The sequence below is a fragment of the Maniola jurtina genome, chromosome 7 (assembly GCF_905333055.1).
Source record: "Maniola jurtina chromosome 7, ilManJurt1.1, whole genome shotgun sequence".
Taxonomy (NCBI): Eukaryota; Metazoa; Arthropoda; class Insecta; order Lepidoptera; family Nymphalidae; genus Maniola; species Maniola jurtina.
The window spans coordinates 6531736-6555108 of record NC_060035.1 but is presented as its reverse complement, the minus strand read 5'-3'; the positions used below and the strand labels follow the sequence as shown (position 1 = coordinate 6555108).

Sequence of the window (23373 nt, the reverse complement as noted above, 5' to 3'; positions counted from 1 at the left end):
CTAGAAAGGCCATTTCAATAGGTTGTTAGGTATTTTGTGCTATTGTGTTCTCACTTGATCGAAATTATCAAAAACCATATGATGATAACCAAAAGAAGTTTATGCGGTATTATTATTATTATATTACAGAAACATTTGATTGGTCAAAATTCAACAATAATTAGTTATAAATATTATAATAAAAAAAAAATACTATTTTTAAATATTTGCGTTGATGTCAAAGCCCTCTAATAGTACCTACCTGGCCAATTAACTATTACGATTACGCATAGTATTTTTTCGCAACGAATAATTGTTTATTTTACATTGACAACTAAAATTATTTAAATAGAAATACCTAATTGCATTTTAGCTACGCGGAACACTGCAATTTCAAACCGAGATACACTTAACTTTTTAACTTTTTGTGATACCTGGCGGAAGACTACTGTCACGACACAACTATTAAAACCACTAGTCTGTATCATCGGGGTTTATTTATAGATAGACAACACGACTGTGTAATTTTTTATATTTATAGCATTTAAGTATTTACCTGCTGAATACATAATAATCGTTTCTTAATATTTAAAAGAGTGTCTGTCATTTTTCGCAAACGAATATTTTTGGCTTGTGAAAAACGCACTAAAAAGTACCTATTTTACAATCAAAAAATTCGAAATTCCTGCCAGAATGGATAAATGCTCATCAAATAGTGTTTTGGAGTTTTGTTTTATAAAAAAATATATTTTAAAAACTACCTAATACACATTATTTGAACCAAAATTCGAATTAGCCTGCAAATGTTTAGTTAGCCTACAAATGCAAGTGTTGTGTAAAAAAAATATTTTTCTCTCATAATAATATGTATGATTAAAATTATACGCATATTATAAATAATAATAATAATTATAGATAGTGTTATCATTAATGAACTTAATATGTATTTCACGGTCAGCATGATAAATTGTTTTTGAATACAATGGCCCGAGGTAGGTCAAATGCTTTGAATTTTATGGTATGTTACTGATTGTATTTTAATAATGAACGTATTTGCTCTGCTCGTCTAACATAACATTGTTTAAAAGTTCTGATAGGATATATTATTATTTGAAATATATTTTAAAGCAAATATATATATATATATATATATATATATATTGTTATATATATAGTTATCATATTATCATATTGTTATCATATCACAAATATATATTGTTATCATATTCATATTATAAATGCGAAAGTGTGTTTGTGTTTCCATCCTTCACGCCCTAACTAAGCAACCTATCGGCTTGATTTTTGGCTTAGAATGGACGGAAAGTAACATACTTACTTTATTTCTACCCCAGAAAATCAAAGAGTTCCCACGGGATTTCAAACAACCTAAATCCACGCGGACGAAGTCGGGGGCAACAGCTAGTTTTATAAATATTTATGATTTATTCCTGCGCTTTAACGTTCGGCAAGATGAAACAAACTTATACATAGTTTTTGTATAGAGAATATCTTAATAGAATTTTACCATTAATCAATATTCATTTATGGATAAACAAAGTTATAACCTAGGGCTACACTAAAATTACACCTATGTACTAATTTATTAGTCAAAAAGGTCATATCAAGCTGATTTCAATTCATAAAAGCGTTATTGAAGACCTTTGGGACTGGATATATTATTTTAATGCCGGTCACACATTACGACTGAGCGGCAGACGCTATCTGTGCCGTAATAACCGCATCGAATGCTACGCGTTCAGTAAAAATGTGTATAAATGTGAACGAGCCTCCTCTCAGATTGAGAAGGATAGTATCCCATATTTATAGTCCACTTCGCTGGACAAGTGCAGACTTCACACACCTTTGAGAACACTATGGAGAACTCTCATGCGTGCAAATTTTCTCATGATATTTTCCTTCTCTGTTAATATCCAGCGAAAATGTTCATAATACGGTAGAATGCGTAGCAGCTTGTTAATGCACCGCGCCGTATAAATGCTGGCAGTTTTGATGATATCTCTTTCGGCTCGCGCTGAATGTGCGATCAGTATTAAAAGTAAATAAGTATCAAGTTTTGGAAAAGCGTGATAGCGGTAAGCTACTCATACACGCAAGATTGCTTTTTGAAGGAACGATTGTTAAACTGATGCGTATATCATTAGGTTGCGTGTCTACTGTGATATAAAGATTTTAATTGTGTAGTAGGTATCTATAGTTAAAAACATTAAGAGGGTTCTCTCCGTCACTCGCTTCATACAAACGTAGTTCCAATTTAATTTGAATATTAAGTAAAAAGTTACGCGGTCTTGAAAATTTACATACAAACCTGTAATTTTAAAACTACATATTTTTATAAAAATCTAAAACACCACAGAGACAGATATTAGTTTCTAGAATATGTCTGCAAAATTTCATGGACTTTGGTTGCAATATTCAAATGAAATTGGAACTACGATTGTATGAAGCGAGTGACGGAGAGAGCCCTGTTAAAGCATCGTATCAATTGTTCGGACGTTACTCCCAAGATCCAGAATGAGTAAAATAATTAACGTTGTCTGTGTCTTTTAATTCTTCTGCTACAACTAGCCCTAGGGAAGATGGCTGTACCTATAAAGTTATTTTTCGTCCTAGTATATGTTGGGTTTTTTTAATCAGAGTCTGTGTATTACTCTAAACTGTTATTTGGTAGGCTAGGTACTGTATTAGATTTAAAGAATGGTCATCATCATCTTAGCATCTCTAACCGATAGACGTCTACGGTCTTGCGTCGCATGGATCAAGCGGCTCCCATAGACGTCTGCGGTCTTGCGTCGGTCGCATGGATCTAGCAGTTCCCTGCTACTCGTTGGATCTCATCTCCCTACCTAGTTGAGGGTCTTCCAATGCAACGCTACGTTTTTCTATGCAAAGTCGCCATTCTAGTAGGTAAGTACCTTGGGACCGATATTTATATTGATTTTCGGAACTATATTATATTTGCCCTGTCCATTGCTACTTCAACTTCAAAACCCTTTGAGCTATGTCGGTTACTCTGGTTCTCCTAAGTATCTCCTCATTTGTGATTTGATCACGTAAAGAAAGTTCAGGCATAGCTCTCTACATTGCCCGCTGAGTGACTCTGAGCTTTACTTATAAGCTTCGTAGTTAGCAACCATATCTCGCATCCATGTCATTATAAATGGTTAACATTAGATTACATTAAACACCAGTTAAAATTAAGTTTAATACAAAGTAGAAGATTAAAATTTTGAGCTATATACTATATTTTGGGCCTCTTTTAGTCTTTATCCATCCGTTAGCGATTGATTGAACGTAGTTTTCTAAGTAGTCAGTATGAACACAGTTTTAGGTTGGCATCGATTTCTTCCACGCGAGTAAGAAAGACATACCATAATATTTTATATCGGTGTTTAAACTTGTGTAGTTTGTAGCGAGGAACAATAGCGTTGAGGTAGATCGTGAATATGCCGTGTTACTTGGAATGCGGTGTTTTGAAAGTGGTACGCGCAAGGTCAAAGGTGCAACGAGCAAACTGGCAGTTATGACATGATATCCGCTCTAATATGCATCCCTTACTCCACAATGCGCACAGCAGCTGTTATTTACATGTTAAATATTTATTTATTCACTTCTTTGTTAGGAAAGTACCTAGTAAGATTAGAGGGCCTTTGATTTATTGCTCACAATCGTTGGCTTCGTGAAACATCAACGTGTGAAAAAATCGTGGATCATTCGATCATGAAATAAAGATCACAAGTAATAAGTATAACGAATAGGAAAATTTTGTAACCTTAGTATAGCATATTTTGTAACATGAAAGTAGGATTATATTATCTGTGGTATCAAAATAGGAGGCAAGATTATAATTTATAAGTATGTTGGAAAAATCGTCCTTTTCTAAGGTTTATATTGAGTATATGAATATTGTAAACGATCATGTAGGTACTTATTGAGTTGCGATTGTAAAGAAAGATAATATTTCAAATTAATGTCTCTATCAGGTCATAATATCACGAGGCGTGCATAAATTGCAATATCTTACAATGACATTCATAAACTAGCTAGTTAGTTTCAGCAACTTTCACGAATAGCTGCAGCTGGTAGGTAGGCTGGTAGGTAGCTGTAACATTTCTTCTCTCGTCAGTGTGAATTTCAGATTATGCAGTAAGTAGGAGTATCTCGGGTTCTTATCGATAGATTGATTTTTGTCGAATTAGATCGAAAGTAGATTTTGTAGAAAGCGAAGCCTGAGATAATATCTAATAATAATAATTAATTATTGTTTTAGAAGGTTTTTAGGAGGGTTAAATGGATATTTATAATTTTACTAGCTGATTCCCGCGACTTCATTCGTAGATTTAGGCGTTCAAGAATCCCGTGGGAACTTTTTATTTTGCGGAATAAAAAGTAACCTATGTCACTCTCCTAGTTTAACAATATCCATACATTAAATCACGCCAATCCGTTGCTCCGTTGTGGCGTGATTGAAGATTAAACCAACAACCAAACACACTTTCGCGTTTATGATATGGGTAGCTATGATGATAGAAAAGAGAAGTAAGTAGGTTTGTACGTTGTCCGCAAGATTAACAGTAAGATGCAATGTTATTGCCCGTTTAAGACCAACTACACAATAGAGTTAAAATTACAATGAGTCGATTGGCGCATGTGGCTTGCATATTGCGAAGGCAGGCGATTGTACATATGTCCAGGTGATAAGTTATCGACATCTTGCTGGTCACGATCTTAATTCGGACTTGGACTTGTTCGATTGAACTTTCTTCATCAACCATTATTTATCAAAAGTAACAATCAAAAAGGTGCGGATTTCGTTCACATTTGCCTACCTAACCCAGATTTGTGACAAATTTTTATCCGATAACGATCGATTTGAAGATTTTATGACGACTTTTTGTAAGACATCAAATTCAAAATAAAATTTTATCTATTTCATGTATCAGCTGGTTGATTTCAACCATTATTACAATCTCAATTGTTCTGAGTGGCTGAATGAATGGTATTTTTGCTGCAGCAATGCATTTTAACGAATAGCGAGAGAGTGCGACCAATCAGAAATGAATGTGGTCGGTTTAGTACGGCGGTGCCTCCAGTGTTAAAATAGAGTACCGACTGTTATATTATATTTTCATTAGGCGACATGTCGCAGATACTTGTCGCTCGACATTCACGTAGTTGTCTCTGTAAAAGTTGTGGGACAATGTCCCGCGACATATAACTCGTTCTCATTGGCCAGTCGTGATCAGTATGTCGCCCGAGGAAGTAGTGCTGTTCAGTGCAGTGGAACACAAAGCGACACACGTTCTCACCACTCAAAGCCTGTCCGGCGATTGTCGAGGGACACGAAGGTCGCGCGCGTCGACGCTCGCAGACCATCGACTAGCGACAAGTTGCGCGACACGTAAATGTCCCAAGCGACGTCGGACGACGTCGGGCGACATCGCGCGGGACACGTGAATTTCGTGTCGAGCGACAGAGTCGCGCAACAAATGTCCCCTAATGAAAATGCGGCTTTAAGGCGCATTTTCATTAGGCGACATGTCGCAGATACTTGTCGCTCGACATTCACGTAGTTGTCTCTGTAACAGTTGTGGGACAATGTCCCGCGACATATAACTCGTTCTCATTGGCCAGTCGTGATCAGTATGTCGCCCGAGGAAGTAGTATTGTTCAGTGCAGTGGAAGACAAAGCGACACACGTTCTCACCACTCAAAGCCTGTCCGGCGATTGTCGAGGGACACGAAGGTCGCGCGCGTCGACGCTCGCAGACCATCGACTAGCGACAAGTTGCGCGACACGTAAATATCCCAAGCGATGTCGGACGACGTCGGGCGACATGGCGCGGGACACGTGAATTTCGTGTCGAGCGACAGAGTCGCGCAACAAATGTCCCCTAGTGAAAATGCGGCTTTAAGCCGCACGCTTATTGTACCGGACGTCTACGACAGGCATTAATGTTGGAAGGTGAAGGTTACAGTAACTAGAAAAGAGCTGATAACTTTCAAACGGCTGAACCGATTTTCTTCAATTATAGCTAAGAAAGTAAGAACACTTTCGATCAAGCCACCTTTCAAACAAAAAAAAAAACTAAATTAAAATCGGTTCATTCGATTAGGAGCTACGATGCCACAAACAGATACATGGTTAAGCCGTTTGAAAGTTATCAGGTCTTTTCTAGTTACTGTAACCTTCACTTGTCGGGGGTGTTATAAATTTTTTATTTACACTTGTATATTTTTACTTTGATAGATTCCTTTACCTATTTTACCCTAGAAGTATTTTAGACCGGAAACAGAAAAAAACTGTGTAAAACTCTCGTTAGTTTTTCATGTCCATTTGAAATGCGGTTTTGGTAATAGTCGACAGTTTTGTAACGTAAATTCGTTTAAAATAGAACTACGGCATTGCATGCGACGGCGTGGAACAGTTTTCATCATAAACAATTTATTCGTTATTTGTTACGTGATTCAAGCCGGTATGATGTATTGGAAACAAATGTTTCAATTTTAAGGGATTGCCTTCAATGATATAACGATTGCTTTACTTCCCAGAAAATGTGTATTCTGTAATCGCAGATAGGGTTGTCACTTTCCAGGCTCTAAAATATAAAAGCCGGATTTGGCGCTACATTCAACCGGACATTTTGCCTTAAAAGCCAGATCTTTTTTAATAGCCAAAGATTACTCAATAGCTAAAGATTTGCTATTGCAAAAGTTACCATTTACAATAAAAAAACTTGTTTACGTATTTCAGTTGTTTGTAAAATATAAGTTTGTTTAATTATTTCGCTCGCTCTATAGGTGTTGACTGTTTACACTGACAAAAATGAGAATAACCTAACAAAAGCCGGGTGGGCTAGACACGACCGTTAAAAGCTAAACATGTCGCGTTAAATCTTGAGGCCTGACAACCCTAATTGCAGACAATAGCTGTTTTCTGAATCGGATATTTGCATTTTTAAATATTAATCTTAGAATCAAGGAGATACGAGTAACTATAGTAATTTGTCTGAAAGTTTTGAAGAAGGCTACAATAATTAGTCTGGAATCCTTGAAGAAGGCACTAAGAACGAGCTGTATAGACAATAATCGATGTATTTGTAGTCATAGTCTGGTAATCTCTAGGCCAAGGCAAGGAGTCAATGTATTTCCAGCCTTTGGATCGATTTTCTGTCTCGAAGAAAACTTAAAACGTTATAGGTATTACCCAATATTTGCATTTTACATTTTTCATAGTAGGCAAATAGTGCGTGGGTAGATTTGTTGGCTAACATAATAAAACATGTTGGAAGAAAAAACTTGCACTGCAAAAAACTTGAAACCAGTGGATATATTTTATGCATTACTAGCAAAATGCAACACCGGTTCTTTGTTACAACAGAGAGCTGTGGAATAAATACAAAGAAAATAAAGAGCTGTGTTAGCGCTAGTCACAAGTATGTGTTTGCAAATAAGGCGAACTTTTTGTATTATTTAATGTAAAAAGAACCTTCTTGAAACTATTTTCTGTTTTAAATTTATTGATACTTAGGTACTCGTAGTAATATTAATTGCTTGAAACCTAGGCGCCTAGGTAGTTGATTTCTCAAGGAATTCTACATATCCATACTAATATTATAAATGCGAAAACGCGTCTTTTTGTATGTCTATCTATTAGCTTTTTACAGCCCAACTGTGTAACCATTTTGGAGAAATTTGGCACAGAGATAGTTTGCTTCCCGTGGAAGGATATAGGAAAATCAAAGAGTTCACAGGATTCTTAATAATTCTAAATTCATGTAATTGAATCCTGAAATCATTAATCGCAGGCATCATCTATTTGCTATAAATTGACCTTGCTTCCTGGCTTTTAGTACATAAAATCAAACAGTTCCCACGGGATTAAACATAAAAAAAATGGAATCCACGCCGGATGAAGTCACTGGCATTAATTAGTTAAGTATCTTATCTTATAATTTTAGTTTTTGAGCATACTGTTCTAGTTCTGAATCTACATGTAGAAAATATCTTTCAACAGCGATAAATAATAATATTATACCTATTCACATGTAAATGAACTGAATAGATTATTTGTTGCAATCCTCTGTCTACCGTATTTCCGTATGTTATGGAAAGCTCTTTTCACAATAAACATTGAGTAGGCTACAAAAAAAAAATTGCGAAATTTTCTTTGGGTCCTAACTGGAATAAACCACAGACTTGGGGTTGAGGGGAAATAAATTTGTTTCAAGCCAATGATTACCGAGTTTCCGTATTATATGGAAAACTTTTTCGACAGTAATAAATATTAAATAAGCTGTAAAAAAAAAAATTGTAAAATTTTCCTCGGGTCCTAACTGGAATAAACCACAGACTTGGGGTCGACGACTCCTGCATCTGGTGTCGCGTGAGAGACGCCGCGATTATTTATCGTAAGTTATTAATAGCGCACAATAAACACACCACATTAAGGCACAGGTAAGTACTTTTTATATTATACTATAATATATAGTTTATATTATGATCTGTTGGCAAATTTTGAAAAGGTGCTTGATAAAAATTGAATAATTTTTAGGTGGGCTGTCAACTAAATCACAATTTTTGTGTTATAGATGGAATTAAACTAGGGCTGTGAAGGATCAGTATTTATAGTTTAATTTTACTAGTATTTTTATAAAAAAACAACTTTAAAAATGCTATGCAGCAGAATGTCCTCTTACTTTTTTAATATTTAAAATTAAAAAAAAACTCTATAATATTACGAATGCAATAAGTGCTATTTGTCTTTTTGAGTCTCGCAATGGCTCATTTGCTTAACCGATTTTGATAAAATTTAGCACTGAGATAGCTTGCATACTGGAATTTTCTGGAAAATCAAGAGTATTTACGAGTATTTATAATCAAGAGTATTTAAAAACCTAAAACTACGCGGGTGAAAATGCGTTCAACATTTACTTTGTAAATAAATTTTAATTAATGTTTCAGTTTACAGTAAAATGAAGTTGTGATTTTAAAAATTACATAACTCCAATTCTTAATCTATCGCCACCCGTCTAGATGGTAGGTCTGGTGTCACATATTTAAAAATGTTAATTACTACATTTTTCCACTTACTAAGCACTTTCTTAAAATTGCCCATCTGCTCTCGGTCCATTCCACGTATAAGGACCACGATATCATTCGTATTGCACTTACGGATTAAAAGCTTATTGAAATATTTCGTGACTGTTTTGGCAGTAATTTATTATTATTGTAGTATTGGTACCTATGAGTAAATAATGGTTTACTGCAATACGCTACATAAAAGGAGCATAGCTCTTATCAGTATCAATATAAAATTAGGTCGTCTTTTTCCTGCTAACTGAGCTTAAAGCTCGTACGACAATATATTGCAACTGGTTTCCACAAGTATGATGTAGACCATGCTAATAAAGAGTAGTTTATTATTATTTAATGGAGCTTTATTTTTGATTTTCCGGGATAAAAAATAATTTATGCTCGTCCTCAGGATGTAAAATGTTTTTGTTTTAAGAAGAATGGCCAGAATTTTGTTCGTATGGATTTGGGTTTTTAAGTATCCCGTGAGAACTCTTTGATATTACTGGGATCAAAAGTAGTCTAGTGGATTTAGGTCTTAAAATCCCGTGGGAACTTTTTGATTTTCTCACACCAAAAGTATCCTTTCGCGGGATGAGATCTATTTCTATACCAAATTTCATCATAATCGGTTAAGCAGATGGGCTAGCAGACAGACAGACACAGTTTCGTATTTAAAATATTAGTATGAATTAGTATGGATTTGTCAAATATCTATTTTATTAATCCGTGTCAATGAACAGCTTAATTTATTAGTAGTTTTGGCTTCTCTTGGCCTTAATAAACACGAACACCTATCATAAAGTAAACATAAATGAATATAGACCGCACCACGAAGCAGTGATCTGTGGTCACGTAACATGCGATGTTGCCTCACTACGGCTTGCGTCAACCACGCGAGAAGCGCATCGCGAATGTCATCGGTTAGCGTCCAGTTCAACCTATACTATGCGGGGGCGCCGCAAAAGCCAGAGGAGCCGCAAAAAGTGCATTTATCTTTTTTTTTTTTATAAAAGAATATAAGCCATGTCAAATGACTAATATTCCCCTTTCCTCTCCAACTAAGCGTCAGGCTTGTGCTAGGAGTAGGTACGACAATAGTGCAACGGGCGGGGTTTGAACCGTCGACCTTTCGGTTTTCAGTCCACTCCTTTACCGGTTGAGCTATTGAGGCTTTGTACCCGACTACGGCAAAGCTAAAAGGAAGGGTTATTATTTTAGCAGTCTATGCATGTATTTATGTGTGTTTCACCGTAACGCCTAAATTATTGATCCGATTTTGATGAATGAGTTGTCTCCGTGTGTGCACGTAATGCAACCAACAGAAATCGCTGGAGGAGATCGCATGAGCAGCAGTGAAGAATTCATAGCCACGACCATTCAGTGAACGGTTGAGAAGAAGAAGAAGAAAATTTCAAGATCACGTCACCGATATGCTAGTGTTAATAAAAAAAAACTGACTGCTAATTTTTTATTTACCTACTAAATGCACAAACAAATTCAATTATCTCGCTAAACTACACAGCATTTTTGTGGGTTCGCGCTCTTCTCTATCAGAGTAATCTATACGAAGGCCGAGGCCTATAGAGCCACTTCACTTTGCTCAGACTTAAGACACTATTAAAACGAGACAGTATTTATTATACCACTGGCATAAATCTGTCTCGTTTTAACTTAAACTTAAATCTAAGCAAATCAAAGTGCGCTCTATAGTTCAACCTTAGTGCGTCCGTCATACTTTAAAAATAGTGCATTTGTGATGATTTGTGTACTCATTTAATTCGAATGTTGACAGATTCCTACGACTAGGGACTTAGGGCGTTTGTGCACTCCCTAGTACTTGACGCGTTTTCAATTCATATTCGTGTTTTTCACGAACATAAAATTTTTCGTTTCGCCTCTTGTGGATAATTGTCTCGTGGGCACAGCTCGAGTCACAATCTATCATCAATTAATTATCTTTAATGCAGGCAGAGTATTTTCAGTCGTTTTAATTGGAATATATTAATAGCAAGTAAACAAACAGGCGAGTCACCGGATGTTAAATATTTACCGCCACCATGTCACATTCATTTGCAGCAACCAAAGAAACCGCCAATACATTTCCAGCTTCTGAGTTTGTTTATCCACCTCTTGTAAATACTAAGGCTATTATTACTATAAGGTAAATAAGAACATTGTAAGCCATTCGACGTAAAAGTAGCAGAAAAAAGTTTTATTTAGGTCTTTGCCGCGTTTGACTTTTTTCTGTCTGTAACTTATAGATAGGTATGACGTTAATAAACTTAGAAATTCAGATTCAAAACTAGATTTGTTTAATGTACAATCAATGTAGAGTCAGTCAGTCAGTAATATTTTACAGTACCTACAGTTTTTTATGAAATAACGTCCATAACTAAAATCGATTTGATTTACCAAATTGAATTATTATCTTACACTAAGAGACACTAAGTATATTGTTACAAGGCTATTAGTTCTATGTCATTGCTTTTGTAGGTATTTAACCGCAAATTCAGCTCGATACACAAATTGCTATAGGCCAAGAGACAGAGTTTTGTACACAAGTACTTGTATTCGTGACAATGTTACTGAACTTGTACGGTTTGCGGCTAGCAAATAATTATTTTTGAAGTGAAAACTTCTTTAGATGCGTTGGGCGATTTTGGAATAGGTAAAAAGCTTCAAGGTGGCATCATCGACATACTTTTATGTTAATAGTAAGTATATCTGTAGGTATATAAGTATGCCATATTACGGGTATGCAAGGTATGATATAATGCGCGTTTATAAAATTTTAATTTCTGAATCTGGAAATCCAGATTATTCACTGTTATTTCATAGTTTTAAGTTTACACTTCTCTCGACATTTATATGAATTTAATAATGTCTTCACTTTGGTATCGTAGTAAACATTTAAACATTGTCGCTGGTATTTCATTTTATGTACAGTAGGTACACAAGAATTTAGAAATTAGGTAAATAATGTAACTGGCCGAACAAGCATTGAAAATGATCGATTGTTATTGGACAATCGCTCGTTTTCGCGTCATCCACGCATCACTGACGCTATTCGGTTATTACTTTGTGTGGTCGGTCAATAATTTCTACATAATTAATTTAGTTAAACAGTGTTATGTAAATGTTATGAGTCCACCCATTCAGGTGTCCAGGGTTCGGTCCCGGGCACTTCTAACTTTTCGGAGGTCTATGTTAGGAAACTATTGTTGTTTTTGTCAATTTAGCCAATGCAACCACCTACTGAGTTAGTTGTATATTCATGGCCATCTCGGAGACTATTATGTGTAATAGGTACTGTGCAGTATGCATCACCAAGACGAATTTGGATTACATAAAAGATGCCTTTGGTTACAATTTTGGTGGGCCGTAGCAAAGTGCGCTGTTGTTTAGAACAAATAGAAACTTTCAGATGTAACACTACGATAATAGACATACCGTTCCGGGAAATTATTGTTGCACAATGCATTGTTTGGGAATCGATACACATTGTTTTGAAATAAAAGTGCAAATTCTTTACTCGCTATCTTGTACTATTCACCTCGAACTTTACGACTATTAATTAGTTAAGTAAACTAGATAACAAAGTTTTTTAAAACAAGAAAAAATCTTGAACCATTCATATCACTGCGCTGTCTTAAACGTTAATTGACAGCGTTTAGAAAAGCTATTTATGAATAACAATCCTAATTTTTAATCGATATTGGTTTGCGGTTAAGCGTGTTTGTGTACTCGTATGTGTTTTTAAGCTGCTTTCCTTCGCGGTACTTCGCACCGCTTCGCCTTTAGAGTTCGTCAAATTATTGTAGTGATGTAATTATTGTGTTTCAACGCTAATAATAATTTCGTTGCCGTTCTGTGGGCCATACGTACCATACTCGTAAATGCGTTTGATACGGGTGATTACAAATGTGAAGGTCGGAATGTGTCAAACCTGTACCGTCTGCCAGAGGCCCGTCGAATGTTAAACACCTGTCGAAACGTCTCATTATCCAATTGGCTGGGAAAAACGTGTTGCACTATTGAGCGGCCCGTACCTATTATGCTACAACTGCTCGAACAGTGCAATTTTCCTCGTGTTCAAGAATAGAAATTTATTCACCTCGGGATACGTACCTAATTCAGACACTTAGTGCCGATTTTCATTTCGGAATCCAAAAAAAAAACACTGATATTTCATAGTTTTAAGTTTTCACTTCCATTGGCAGTCAATTTTTTTCTGCCTTTCATTTTTGAGCAAACAAACGGATCAACCGATGTTAAGTGATTACCGCTGCCCGTGAACATTTTGCAGCACCAAAGGAACCGTCAATGCGTTGCGGCCTTTCAAGGGTTTGTTGATGAACCCCATGTTGGGATCTAGCGTGAACATACGCTGATGGGAGCTGGTTCCACAATTTGCATGTGCATGGAAAAAAGATCTGACAAAACGGGTATTCGAAGAGCATAAAATAATAAATTTCAAGTTTTGACAGGTTTTTGCATAAGTCCGTCAAAACCCCGTTCGTCGTCGGTTAGAGTTTATTTGGCGGATATTTGGCGATTAAAAAAATTAGGCCTTAAGGAATAAAGGCAATTTCTGGATAATTTCAATTAATTAATTCTTAATTAATTATTGAAAAATATGTCTATCAATAATCATGCTAATTTTAATTATTACGGTACGGCTGCTGCAATGAGAGTTTCTAAGAATAGCATGTTTGTTTATCCGTCTTAGTTGCCGCTGCCAAAGTGCTAAAAATACATTGGTATAATAAAACAATGCTTGCCAAGCGCGGAAACAGTTTCATTACATTCCTAGTTATGATAGATAAAAAATATCAGTAAATAAGAGAATTTAAAGGTGCCTAATGGTGCAGAACTTTCGCAGGAAGTGAATTTTGCGGAAGACTCATTTTCTGTACTAAAAATGCAATTGCTGTCAGCAGTAACAGGTGCACCGCAAAAAAATAATGTCAGCGCAAAACACTGATAACGTTATCAGTATGTTTTCGGTGCAACCAAATCGCGCTACTAATATCAGGTGCACTCTTAGTTTTGGAAATAGCGCTGTGACTCGTTGCGCTTTTTGCAGTTCCAGCGGCTCTTTCTATTCCTGTGAGCATTCATAGGTCTCTTGTATAGATTTCCACACGCTGCGGTTTTGTGCCGCCTGGATCCAATGGCTCCCTGCGACTCGTTTGATGTCGTTTGTCTACCACCTAGTAGGGAGTCCGCTAAGGCCTTATTCGCACGAGAGCTTTTTTAACGTCCGTTAAAAAGCGTTCAAATAGAACAAATGCATTCGCAAGTATGTGTTCACACGTCAACGCTTTTATAACGCGCACTTTGTATTATCAGCGCAACGCCGGGTTTTAACGCAACGTTTTTTTAACGCTCGTGCGAATAAGGGCTGAACGTCTTGCGTAGTATTTTGGTACTGGTATAGTGATGTCTACAAATAAAAATGTAGATTTGGTATAGAGTAATATTACTATCCTATTGCATCAAAAGATCAATCCAAATGTCAATTAATTTAGAAATGTGTTAGTTATAAAAAAATTGTCCTCTTTATGTTTAATGTGAAATAGTCTTCAATTAGCCTTCCTGAAATTGGTTTAAAATTTAAATTTTAAAGCAATCATGATTAAAAATGGTGATTCTCGTATAATCCACAAATTAAATAAACCTACCAATTAGATAATATAGGTGCATTAGTTTTATTAATCATGCATTTGATCGATCGTTTCTTATTTTGTGACCTTAAACAGGTATGTTATTTAGTCATAAATATCAGTGTTGCCATTATACTATGATCCGTCTTTTATAAGGGCATCTGATTCTTTTATTAAATTTTTAATAATATGTTACTACAAGCAAAGGTTAAAGATCTAATCATGTCATAAAAATGTATAAGTATGATAATCGCTATAATATAGCCACTCTTTACGCAAGACCAGTCGGCTTCGATCAAATAAAATAATTAATGCCCCATAACAAGCCAGTCTATTTCTTAACATTTTAAATGATTTATTTTAGTCCACTTTGATCTGCTATAATAAGCAGCAAAATTCACCTTAAAAGTCTCGGTTAACTCGGTTAATTTCTGAATTTTATGTATAATTTATTCGCGGTATTTTTGGTAGAGGAAAATATTGAGTTTAATTTTATTATTATTCTGTGTTAAGAAGTTGTAACCTGTTGTAACGAAATTTTTCGAAGCAAGCAGCACTGGTCCATGCTAGGCACCTATGTTGAATGTGAAAAAATTAATTAGATAATTATAATAGGTACTAGGCTAACTGTCAAGAATGAAAACTGTCAAGAGTGCGATGGGCAGGACATGTGCAATTCATGGACGACATAAGAATCCCGAAAGAGTTGTTGGATGCAAATCAGAAGGCCGTAGAAGCTGAGGAAGAACTAGGGTCGATGGAGTGACGGAGTGGAGAAGGACATGAAGATTTTGTTGGTTTGAAGCTGGCAGGAAGCTACACCTGACCATCTCCGTAGGAGAAGTTTGCTTGCCCAAGCCAAGTTCCACCCGGGGCTGTAGCACGTAGGTAGGCAAGTACGTATATAAATTTTAAGAGCAAAATAATAACATCTAAGATCCAGTTGCGTGGAAAACGGTTAAAGTTGTGTTAGGATTAGCATTAAAGTTAGCATTGATCACCAAACTAATAAAAAGCATAAGTTAGTCTTCGTACTTCATTTCATGACTGACCCAAGTTAACAAATACTGACTTGTGCAACCCTTTTTTTAATGACGGTCAAAGTTTAACCGTAACTGTATCGTAACTGTAACCGCCTGTCATGGAAGGTTATCTCACAGATGGATTTTGCAACGAAAACAATAAAAAAATTCGACGTAATTATTTTCTTTTATTGGACGATCAATTTATATACTTAATCTAAATCATCATACAAAAATTGATATATATTAAAAAGCTATTTGCTTAGTTATAGAGCACTAGAGGATGCCCGCGACTTCGTCTTCGTCGTTTGATTTTCAGGGATAAAAAGTAGCCTATGTCCGTCCCCGGGATATAAGCTAACTCTGTACCAAATTTCGTCAGAATCGGTAAAACTTTTGGGCCATGAAAAGATAGCAGACAGACAGACAGACACACTTTCGCATTTATAATGTTAGTATGGATTGTACATCTAAGTGTGGTGTGCTATGTGACCTACCTATTTGTGACAGCACTTATATCAATTATTGTGCTAGTTAAATCTGAGTCGGTAACTGGATAGAGGTCAAAATTTAGCCTTACTTTCCTCCATGCTTCAGAGAGCACGTTAATCTGTCGGTCCCGGTTAATATTACTAATTAGTGATAATAATCTTGCAACCTAAGAGTCAAAATCGTACCCTTATTTCAGATAAGCAGATTGGGGATCCTATTTCACGATTATTCTAGGACTATATTCTAGGGTTTAAGAGACCACATGCAGTCAAGTTTCCTCCTTTTCAGGGTTCCGTACCCGGAGGGTGCCAACGAGACCCTATTACTAAGCCTCCGCTGTCCGTCCGTCTGTGTGTCAACGGGCTGTGTCTCATAAACCGACTTGAAATTGTCACAGGGTGTGTATTTCTATTGCTGCTATAAACGACAAGTAATAAAAATTTCAAAATTGACGCTATATGAATTTAAAAAGTACATAATCTTGTGTAATGGTATGGAACCCTTCGTGTACGAGTCCAACTTGCACTTGACTAGTTTTATTTTCTATTTGGCGAGCAATGGACGATGAACTTCTCGCTTGTTTATGCTAAATGATACTAAATGTAAGCAGCTCGAATGTATTGTAAAATCAAATAAAGACGTAATCAAGTAAAGACTGCCAAATGTTAATAATATAAAATAATTACCTATTACTCAGACTTCGCTTAGGTATAAATTGCTAACTACTACGTATTTTAAGCAATTTACATAAACAATATAGATAATAATAATTGTAGAAGCAATTTTAGTACCTATCTTTTTATATAAATAACTATGAAGGTATTCAGCGTATTTTTATTTTTTACTACGATACTGCTAAAAATTAAATTAATTAATTTTTTTTATCGTAAAATTCGATTTGGTATCTAAGTAAAATGAGGATTATAGTTTCAATCAAGTGGTTATCAGAAATATATGAGTTGATATAATCCATACTAATATTTTAAATGCGTAAGTGTGTCTGTCTGTCTGTCTGTCTGCTACCTTTTCAAGGCCCAACAGTTTAACCGATTCTGACGAAACTTCTGGTACAGGGTTAGCTTATATCCCGGGGACGGACATAGGCTACTTTTTATCCCGGAAAATTAAACATTTCATTAACATTTCACATAAAAACCTAAATCCACGTAGACGAAGTCGCGGGCATCCTCTAGTATACAAATACAATAGACAAGAAATTGAAGTGTGAGTCTTCACAACAGCTACTATATGTACAGACCTACTGTATGTACCTACTACCTACGTAATTTTTTGGTTTGTGAGCAGATCAAAAAATATAAAATTGCATTGACGTATAATGCTATAATCATTTTAACTTATTTATTACTTTGGTTACTTACTGCATAAGATATGCATTGGATAATCACTTAATTTTTAAATGATCAATGTTTCTTTTCTGTCTACCTGTTACAGTATTCTTCAAAAAATATTTCGCGGAAAGCCTTAAAATTTTTATTGTTAATATATTATTTAGGTCAAGTTGCTACCTTCAAGATAGCATTAATAATATTATAAATATAAGTGTCAAAATTATTGTTTCACTAGGTAAAATATCGAATTTTGCTGAGGGAAACGAGTTTTTTATTTTAAAAGCCGTTGACAATAAAAAACCGAATACTTGTCCTATTATTATAAACCTGGTGGGCGAGATTTTCATATTAATTAGATATATTAAGGAACTCACTTTTAAGTGAATATTACTTATTATACACACATAAGTAGTGAAATTTAAGCTACATATAAATATTTAAATAATTTAAATAGGTGAGTTTATCACACAAGACATACAATAATTATTATGGAATGAAAGGAAATGCTCTTGATATTACCTTGCCCAATCAATAGCCGTCGAGCAAAAAAGATAATAGGAATACTATTGCCAAGCAAACAAAGAAGAAAAAGTGTAAAATAATTTCCTCATTGTCACGATATCGCATGCATTAATAGCGGGAAGGTTGCGATTACGCAATTATGTTCATTATATTTTTTTCGGGCAAGCAATTGACTGCACACGTTTATAATAGACAGTTTTCTATTCTTTGGAATGCAACTTACTATTGGAATGCAAGCTTTTAACATAAATGTGGGTTTGCTTATTCCGTCGTAGTATCGGCAATATACTGGTCAACCGTTCTCTGCATTGCAAATCAGATAGGGGAAAGCAAATTGTCGCGTCTAGCAAATCGTGAGCAAAATTGACTCCAGGTGTTTAATAAGGCATTACATTCAATATTTTCTATACTTATATGATACTAGATGATTCCCGTGATTTCATCCGCGTGGATAATCATAGGTTTCTTAAAAATTCCACCGGAAGCATTGCTTGGAATCTTTGTTTTTCCAAGATAGAAATTAGTGTTGATCCAGGGTACGAACTATCTGTATTACAAATTTCAGCTAATTCGGTTCAGTCATTGTGGCTGGGTGTTGGGGAGTAACAGACATCCAAACATTTAAACTTTTACATTAATACTATTAAGTAGGCAAGATTATATAATAATTATTATTGATTGGAGCTTTGTAACTTATTATTAGATGGGCAGAGAATATTGTTACCTATTTTGCTGGTTTCTTGTGATTAACACGTTTCAAGTAGGTGAATGTGAACCTAAAGTTAAAGGTAGGCTTTGATTGTGTGGTAAGGATTTGACCTACGCTCTAAGAACGAATCCATAATGTGATATTATAAATGCGAAAGTACGTCTGTGTGCCCATCTGTCCGTTAGTTTTTCACGGTCCATCCGTAGGAATCAAAAATGAAGTTGCAGGCATCGTCGATTTGGTACTGAGATACTTGTAGCTTGCATCACAGACTTAGATGTAGGCTACTTTTTATTCCGGGGAATCAAAAAGTTTCCACGAGATTTAAAAAAAACCAAAACTTATGCATCTAGTAGGTAGGTATTTTCATAGTGGAGAGTTTACTTATATGTAAGTAAATATGTTACATGACATGAAACAATTTGGTAGTTATACAGTAGGTACGTACATTCCGTAACGTGCAGTTTCAGGTCGCGGGTGTAATTATAGCATAAATCAGGTTTAGGCGCTATAGTTCTGTGATATACGGGTTACCTACTGTCCAAGACAAGGCAACACGTGTCTACAATAAATGAAACCTGTTTTTATGATCCGATTGCGAGTTGGTTCATAATAACTCGCTTACCGACTAGCCTGCTGACCACTTACTGACGGGAAATTACTAACTTTCGACATCTCATTCGTAATCCGTTTAGCGCAAACAGAAGCGAATAATAAATATTGCATTGAACCCAGCCCCTCTACAAACTATTGCGTCCAACAGGCAAAAACATTTTTCCATAGGTACGAGTACCTAGTTACATGGACAATAAAATAATAGTCAAGGAAACTTAAGTAACATTAGGAAATAGAAATATTTTTCAAATAACTTACGTCCAAGGGAGCGTAACATCCAAAATTATCCGGTGTTTGAACTGTAACTATATTCAATATTTCATTAATGTTATTATAATCAAAACGGTAGACGAATATCACTTAATGTTATTTATGCACAGATAAGTTTGAACCAATCCATAGGGAAAGTATATGAAGGTCACGTTTTGAAAACAAAAAATCAAGAAAACCACTGGCGACGTTTCCGTCGTCCGTAAAGAAAACGTCCGAGAAATACGTTCTGCCGCGCGGTGGGAGTTGGCGAAACTGACGTATGCCTTGCGCAGGCGCCGCCAAGGTATTGTTTAAAGTTACTTTTACTTGCGCTACTCGTTGCTCTAGGTGGCTTGCCTGAGACCTCGTTCTTGGGCTTGCGCACGCGTCTCTACTTAGCTCTATATTATTCGCGAAAGATAACAAGATTTTCAAATCCTGAAAATTAAAACCAGTGCGTGGCACAACTGACAAATCCATACAAATATTATAAATGCGAGAGTGTGTCTGTCTGTCTGCAGGGCCAACCGTTTAACTGATTTCGACTATTATAGATATAGTTAAATTTGCATAGAGATAGCTTGCATCCCGGGTAAGGATGCTTATTGGTCCTGGAAAATCAAAGGGTTTCCGATGGGATTTTTAAAAACCTAAATCCACGTGGATTGAAGTTGCAGGCATCAGAATGCAAGCTCTCTGCACCAAGTGGTTCAGAGAGTTTGTATTGTGGAGACGGATATAGAATCGATGAAACTGCCCGCGAGCCAAACCCTGCCCGAGGGCCGTAGTTTAGGGACCGCTGCACTAGACCAAAAACTAAACAACAATGTTCTTATTATTAACCTAGAATTCTCTATTTGGTTGCTCTACTTTTACCACCAACCATTTGAATTATTTGAAAAGATTTTCTTAAATTATTATCTAATAATAGATGTTATTCAACTTACTTCAGAAACTGGTTCAAAGCCCAGATTCAATGTTTAATAACAATATTATTTCTTTATCTAGTTTGCGACATTTACAATAGTAATAAACAAGGTTATCACTACCTAATATACCTTAACTAGGTAGGCCTTTGGGTAAACTACTTGGTTTTCGCTTCAATGACAATTTTTCTAAGTTGCAAAATAAGTAAATGGCATTGTAAATGCGAAAGAACGGGATTGTCTAAGTAAAATTGTTTTAAAAGTGTCCAGGTTGAAATGGGGATGGCAGGACATGTCCCGTTTGCTACTGGTATGGAGACCACCTACCAGAAAAGGAAACGTTGGAAGACAACCATTCTGTTAGCCCGACGACAATATCACCAAGCTTGAGGGAAAAACTTGGAGGTGGCTCACCCAACACCGGGACAAATGGCGTGCATATAAGCGCGCCTAAGTCCAACAATGGATAAAAAAAAAACTGGTAAAGAAGAAGGTTGTACAAATTGTATATTATAATTTATTGCAGGTATACAATATCTAGATATCTTCGTCTATAGGCTATAATAAAGTGAGACATAGAATTATTTAAGCTACATTTTATTATCCTGGAAAAGCAAAGGTTAGTAAAAAAGACATAAAAGCATGTCTCGGGCATAACCAAGGTACCGAATACTAACTAAGTCCAAGTAATTAATATTGTAAAGTCATTGGAAATTAGTCTTGTCACCTGCTTTACAAAACAAAAAAATAAGTGTCAACGCTATAAAAAAATTAAAAGTAACTTAAGACTTGCGACCTTGATACATAATATTTTGTTGGCTCTCAAGTTATCCATTCTCCGGTTACGAGCTAAATTGTCTTATCAGGTTTATTATAAAGTATTCAAGCATTGACTCTACTCAGAAGATAGAGTTTGGAAGGTAACTAAGGCTATGACGATATGAAGTAGGTATATAAACTGGCGAATAATAAACATTTTGCTCGCTAGTTTATATCTTTTTTTCAGTGATCGAAGTTTATATCCAACAAATGAAACAGTCACGGTAACTCGGTTCACAACACAGGCCTCTTTAGAACAGTCCGTTTCCAAATTTGAAAAGTCAATTTTTAACCCCCGACCCAAAAAGAGGGGTGTTATAAGTTTGACGTGTGTATCCGTGTATCTGTCTGTGGCATCGTGGCTCCTAAACTAAAGAATTGGTTTTAAATATTTTTTTTTTGTTTGAAAGGTGGCTTGATCGAGAGTGTTCTTGGCTATAATCCAAGAAAATCGGTTCAGCTGTTTGAAAGTTATCAGCTCTTTTCTAGTTACTGTAACCTTCACTTGTTGGGGGTGTTATAAATTTTTAATTTACACTCGTATTTCAGATGTTCACTTTGCATATCGCAATAGGCGTAGAAAATACTATGAAAGTTTAAAAATTTAGTTTATAGGACAACTATGTACTTACATATTATTTCTTCTACCAGGCTATGATTTTGGGACTGCACTAATTCGCTGGAACCTTGCACCGGGAAGTGACGTATTGCAAGATCACTTTACTATTAGAGAGACGACTTCAAAGAAGTGGAAAGGATCAGAGTGTGGAGTGGACGTCTGACGATAAAAACTAAATTAAATATCTCGTTTATTTATATTTATTGTTATAATAGAGACCTACTTCATTAATATTTGTCATGTTAAACAAATATATTTTAATACTTTAATGCCACCGTTATTTTTTTAAATTGTACCTATTATTAAATGCCACCGTTTTTCCCACGAACCGATCGCCATCTCACCTCCTTTAACCATTAAGGGCAAACGAGTTACAATTATGCTACTGGTTTATTATTATGATTGGTGAAATTTAATTACGTAATTCTACAAAAACAACTTTTTAATGGCACCAACATGGTCGCGTTGATTTCATTTCAAATGAGTTGTGATAGATATACTCTATGATTACTATTAGGTTAGTAGTGGATATAGGTTTTTAAAAATCCCGTGAGAACCATAACCCTTCCAGATTAGCCCGCTCCCATCTGAGACTGCATCATCACTTACCACCAGGTGAGATTGTAGTCAAGGGCTAACTCAAGTATAAAAATAAAGAAAAAGTGCTCAATTCAAATTCAAATTCAAATTCAAATTCAAATTATTTTTATTCAATTAAACTTTTACAAGTGCTTTTGAATCGTCAAAATAATCTACCACTGGTTCGGAATGCTATTCCTACCGAGAAGAACCAGCAAGAAACTCGGCGAAGAACAATACAAGAACAGCATCAATTTTGATATTTTTTTCTGGAATTTTGGTTTTTATATCTATTAAAGTTTTTATATCTATTAGTTTTATTTTATATCTTTTAGTTTTTAAAATCAGAAACCTTTTGAAGCGAAGGCTTAGTTAATTAATATTATTATTAACTAAACAGTATAATAATATATTATTATATTTACTTTAAAATGCGTTAGTAGCTAAAAAGTACGAATATGTGAGTAATGAACTCACGCCATCTACACAGCTACCGCGAAACTGTTAGGTGCAAAATTTCACTTCATTGTACTTCCATTCCATCAGGTACTATGCGTTTTCATGTGGCAATAGTCAAGACAGGAATTTGTTTTTTTAACGTCCAACAGGTGACACTAACATAAAGAATTAATAATAAAAAATAATACTGGCCTACTATACTACTAACTTTTCCAGCGTAGTACTTGTATACCTAGGTATGTCTTTTCGGTGCTAACGTTGGATGAGTT

General features: G+C 35.5%; 1 protein-coding gene across 1 annotated transcript in view; it reads right to left on the bottom strand.

Annotated features, from left to right (window-relative positions):
• The window catches only part of LOC123867146 (flocculation protein FLO11-like), a 63736-nt gene extending 43727 nt beyond the window's left edge, over positions 1 to 20009 (bottom strand). The window contains exon 1 of the mRNA XM_045909031.1: positions 19709 to 20009. The gene's annotated coding sequence lies outside the window, so the exon portion shown is untranslated. The remainder of the gene's footprint in view (positions 1 to 19708) is intronic.
• Between the last annotated feature and the right edge of the window lie 3364 nt (positions 20010 to 23373).